Below are 5,398 nucleotides of genomic sequence, written 5' to 3'. Positions count from 1 at the left end.
AAAAGCCGGGAGCTAGGACATATGAGCCAGAGGCAAAGACAGATGCTTCACACTGGATTTCCAGGGTGATGGTCTGCTGGAAAGTGCACTCTGAAACGGAGGCGAAGGTCACATGAGGTGACGGCGTCTCGGAGTATCTGGAATGGAGACTGAGGGCTCTCGGGAAAGCTGGCTAATTTGGAATACACTGCGGATCTGAGTTCAGGCACTGACTCCAGCCCCATCCTCTGTCCCGGATGTTCCTTCTTTAGTCCAAACCCAGATGTGTTCAAACCTGGAGCAGCCAAGGCCTTCTCATCATTTTATCCATCTCCAATTCATCCTATACAGCAATACGACTTCCCTTTGGGGACCAACTTGCCCATCTTCTACTCAGACAATCTGAGTAACAATGGCAAACAGCTCTAGGCCCTGGGGTGTCTCGCAGTTGGTGGAGTGCTTGCCTAGCATGCTCACAGCTCTGGGATGGATCCCCAGCACAGAGTAAATGGGGTGGGGGGGGGGCCACACACTATAATCTCAGCATTTGGGAGGTGAAGTCAGGAGGATTGGAAATTCAAGCTCATCCTCAGCTACACAATGTGCTTGAGAACCACCTAGTTTATATGAGACCCTGTCTCAATGCAACAACACTAGAAAAAATGAGTTTTATGTTTATACACATGTGTGTGTGAGAGAGAGAAATGTCATAAAGTTAATTGTTTCATTTATTTGTGAGATGGGTCTTCATGTTGTCCAAGGTGGCCTGGACCTCTTGATTTCAAATTATATTCTTGCCTCGGCCTTTTTAGTAGCTGGAACTATAGGAAGGTAGCTCCATCTTCAAAACAAACAAACAAAAACTTTAGGGCCAGGCAGCCTTTAATCCCAGCACTCAGGAGGCAGGGGCAGGTGATCTCCGTGAGTTCGAGGCCAGCCTGATGAACAGAGTGAAATCCAGGACAGCCAGGGCACGGAGAAACCTTGTCTCTAAAACAACAACAAAACAAACAAAAACAACTTTTTAAAATGCTCATATTTATGTGCGCAAGTGTGAGTTAAGTGTACCACATTCATGGAGGTCTCCTCCGGGACCAGAAAGCATCAGATCCCCCCCGGAACTAGAGTTAGTTGTGAGCCTCTTAAACGCGGGTGCTGGGAACTGAACCTAAGTCCTCTGCAAGAGCAGTGAGCATACCTGACTGCTGAGCCGTCTCTCCAGCCCCAGTTCATCCTTTTAAAATGTCCACGTCAAAGCCCTTTCCTTTTGCTGCTGTGTCTGCTGTCGTGAGTGTGCGCAGGCTACAGAAGAGGCCTGCCTCTGGCGGCCTTCGCTGCAGCAAAAAGAAGGTCTGGCTGGATCCCAGTGAATCCAACAAGATCGCCAATGCCAAATCAGGAAGCTGAGCAAAGATGGGCTGATTATCCGGAAGCCTGTGACAGTCCATTCCCGGGCTCAATGCTGGAAAAACACCTTGGCTCGACCAGGCAGATGGGCATAGGGAAGCAGAAGGGTACAGCCAATGCTCAGAGGCCGGAGGAGGTGGCAGCCTGGATGAGGAGGGTGAGGCTCCCACGGTGCTTCTCAGAAGATACCTCGAATCTAAGACTGACTGCCGTGTGTGTCACAGCCTGTACCTGAAGGTCAAAGGGAATGTGTTCAAAAACCAGCAGATTCTCATGAAGTACACCCACAAGCCAAAGGCAGACAAGGCCTGTGAGAAGTTCCTGGCTGACCAGGCTGAGGCTCACAGGTCTAAGACCAAGGAAGCACGGAAGCACTGGTAGGAGGCCTCCAGGCCAAGAAGGAAGAGGTCATTAAGATTCTGCCCAAGGAGGAAGAGGCCAAGAAATGACGCTTCCCTCATGTCTGTGGCTTGGCTGTGGCCTCTCGTGGATCAGTCATTAAAATAAAGCAAAAATAAGTAATAAATAAATAAAAAAGATTACGTGTCAGTGTTTTGTTTTTTGTTTTTGTCTTTCTTTCTCTTTTCTTTTTTTTTTCCTTTTTTTTTTTTTTTTTTTTTTTTTTTGAGACAGGGTTTCTCTGTGTAGCTGTGGCTGTCCTGGACTCGATTTGTAGACCAGACTGGCCTTGAACTTACAGCAACCCGCCTGCCTCTGCCTCCCCGAGTGCTGGGATTGAAGGCCTGCATCACCTCCCCCCGCCATGTCAGTGTTTTCTAAGAGTATATGAACAATCCTGTCGGCGCCACCGCGGGCCATTCTTTGCCACACAGACTCCGCTTTCTGTCCTTGGCTGTTCTCCTGCCCTCATGCCCAATCTTCCGAGTGTTCTGGACCTACGTTTTGGAACAATTGCCTCATATGTCAGCATTTTCCACCTCTGCTCTCTCTCTTTGCCGGTGTCCCCCCTTAGATCAACCCACACTGAAAGTAAGGATGATCTAAGGCCGTGAGGCCTCCACGGACTGCAAGGTCGAGGGGCGCCCTATGGGAATCCAGGCCGCGTGAGGCTGTGGGCAAGACCAGCCCTGGGAGAGGCGCACTTGACTGATAACATTGTTAGACTGTGACTCATGCCTGTGGCAGTCTGGAAGCTCAGAGCCTTCAAAGGACTGGGCATGACCCTCTGCAGCCCTGCTGGCAAACAGGGAGTTCAGACCTCCTAATTCCTGAGGCAGATTGTTTCGTGTCTCTTAACCCCATATCGAGAGCCCCATAAGTGAATAGTGTGTGTGTGTGTGTGTGTGTGTGTGTGTGTGTGTGTGTGTGTTGGAGTTGGGTGTGGTATTTCTCTAGAATCTCAGTACTCAGAAGGCTGATGCAGGAGAATTAAAGCCTCAAAGGCAGCCTAGGCTATGAAGTCTTAGATAGATGGATGGATGGATAGATGGATGGATAGAAAGAAAGAAAGAAAGAAAGAAAGAAAGAAAGAAAGAAAGAAAGAAAGATAGTCAGTCAGATAATGTGTGTGTTGGGAGCCTGAAAGGAGAAAGAACCCTGTCCTCTTATGGGAGAAAAGGAAGCCATTCTCACCCAGATTTAATAGCTGGGACTCTTCTCACTGTGGGGACCCCAAGGGCAGGTTATGGAGTTAGAATCCAGCAGGACTCCCTAAGGGTCACACAGGTATGCTCTCCTCACACGCTTGAGCCAGGACCCGGATGGAGCTGTTGAGAAGGTGGCCCAGAGCTCCCTCTGTGAGGGGAGACAGAGCTCAGTCTTTAGGAGCTCCCCCTCCATTGGAGAAATTTAAGCGACAACAACAAGGAAGTCTTTGACAAAGCAGTATTGTTTCCAGTCGCCAGTCCTCCGCTGCAGAGTGAGTGGTACTGTGGCAGGACGCTCCAGAAGCTTGCGCCAAGTCGCTCCGACTCACAGAGAGGCCCAGGGTGTTCTCAAGACTCCTTTCTAGGGCTGCGGTGTCACTTAGTAATAGGACGAGTGCCTAGCAATCCGAGGCCCTGAATTCCGCTTTATCTCTAGGGCAAGATAGCATGGCAAGCATATGGGTCACCTACAGAGCCAAAAGTCGATGCTGGGCTGAACTAGGAGACACTGCCTCTGGGTTAGATGACCTCAGGAATGAGAAAGACCTCACCCCAAACCCAGAGTCCTGTCACCCCCAGCGACATTGAGTATCCCTGGGGTAGAGACCACTTGAGTACAGGGAGACCCGTTCTTCCTAATGAGGACATAGGGATGGCAGATCCAAACGCATCAAGTGGAGCAGAGGGAAAGGCTGGGGGGTGGGGAGCCTTGCCAGCCATGACTTTCCCATACTCTTCAGCATCCGTCCCAAACACAATCACCCTGCAAGGCATTCCTGCCATCACCCACATTTTCTTTTCTTTCTTCTTCTTCCCTGGCCCCAATGCTCCCTGTGCAGATGTCCTACGTAGGGTACCTCCTTGTATTTGGAGGTATCTTCTTTTATTTTATGGGTGTTCTTTGCCTCCCTGTGTGTCTGTGTATCATTTACATGCCTGGTATCCAGGAGGTCAGAAGGGACATCAGATCCTCTGGAACTGAAGCTACAAATGTTTGTGAGCCGCCACGTGGGTGCTCAGCACTGAACCCGGGTCCCCTGGAAGAGCAATAAGTGCTCTGAACCACTGAAGCATCTTTCCAGCCCCTTCTTTCTTCTCCTTCCTCCTTGTCTTCCTCCTCCTCGTCCTCATCCTTCTCCTCCTCTTCTTCTTCTTGTACTGAGGATTGAACCTAAGTCTCATCCCTTGCTAGGCAAGCACTCTACCACTGAACCACATACCCAACCCTTCAAAAAACTTTTTTAAAAAACCATTTTTAACCTTAAAAAAAAAAGTGTGAGTCAGGCTTGATGGCATACACCTTTAATCCCAGCATTCAGGAGGCCTGGTCTACATAGTGAGTTTCAGGACAGGCAAGGCTACATAGTAAAACCTTGTATCAAGAAAGAGAGAGAGGGCCGTAGAGATGGCTCAAAGGTTAAGAGTACGGGCTGCTCTTCCAGAGGTCCAAAGTTCAATTCCCAGCAAGCACAAGGTGGTTCCCAACCATCTATAATGCGATCTGGTGCCCTCCTCTGGCATGCAGACAGAACACTGTATACATAATACATAAGAGAGAGAGAGAAAAAAGAGAGAAACAGAACCAGGCATGGTGGCACACGCCTGTAATCCTGGCACTGGGGAAGGCAGAGGCAGATAGATCTCTGTGAGTTCAAGGCCAACCTGTTCTACAAAGCAAGTCCAAGACAGCCAGGGATACACAGAAAAACCCTGGGGTTGGGGGGAAGAAAGAGAAAAGGAGGTGGGGCTGGAGAGATGCCTCTTCATCCAGAGAACTGGGGTTCAATTCCCCCCACCGACATGGCAGTTAACAGTTCCCTGTAAATTCATTTCTGGGGACTCTGACACCCTCTTCTGGGCAGACATTATAGTCAAATAAACTGCCCATGCAAGTAACAATAAATAATAGGTTTGTTTTAAAGATAGAGGAGGGGTGGAGAGTTGGCTTAGCAATTAAGAGCACTGGCTGCTCTTCCGGAGGACCTTGGTTCAATTCCCAGCATCCACATGCAGCTCAAAAGCTCCAAGGGACCTGACACCCTCTTCTGGTCTCCATGGGTACTGGGCACACATGTGATATACAGACATACACGTAGGCAAACACCCATACACATAAGATAATTTTTAAATTATTAAAAATTTAAAATTTAAAATTATTAAATTATCTTTTAAATAAAATTTTAAAATTTTATTTTATTTTTGAGACAGGGTTTCTCTGTGTAGCCCTAGCTGTCTGAGAGCTCACTCTGTAGATCAGGCTGGCCTCAAACTTAGACATCAACCTGCCTCTCGAGTGCTGGGACTAAAGGTGTGGGCTACCATGCCAGGGTTTAAAACTTTTAGAAGTTTGGAGACAGGGTCTTGCTGAGAGGCCCAGGTTGACCCTGACCCTTCAGTCTTACTTT

At 48.7% G+C, this 5,398-nt stretch overlaps 1 pseudogene; it reads left to right on the top strand.

Moving 5' to 3' along the window:
- The first annotated feature begins 1,221 nt into the window (after nt 1-1,221).
- LOC129686145 (60S ribosomal protein L19-like) lies at nt 1,222-1,835 on the top strand (annotated as a pseudogene).
- The last annotated feature ends 3,563 nt before the right edge of the window (nt 1,836-5,398 follow it).

The sequence above is a fragment of the Psammomys obesus genome, unplaced genomic scaffold (assembly GCF_907164565.1).
Source record: "Psammomys obesus unplaced genomic scaffold, mPsaObe1.curated_primary_1811, whole genome shotgun sequence".
Lineage (NCBI taxonomy): Eukaryota > Metazoa > Chordata > Mammalia > Rodentia > Muridae > Psammomys > Psammomys obesus.
Note: the sequence above shows the minus strand (reverse complement) of the source record. Positions and strands in the feature narration are given on the sequence as shown.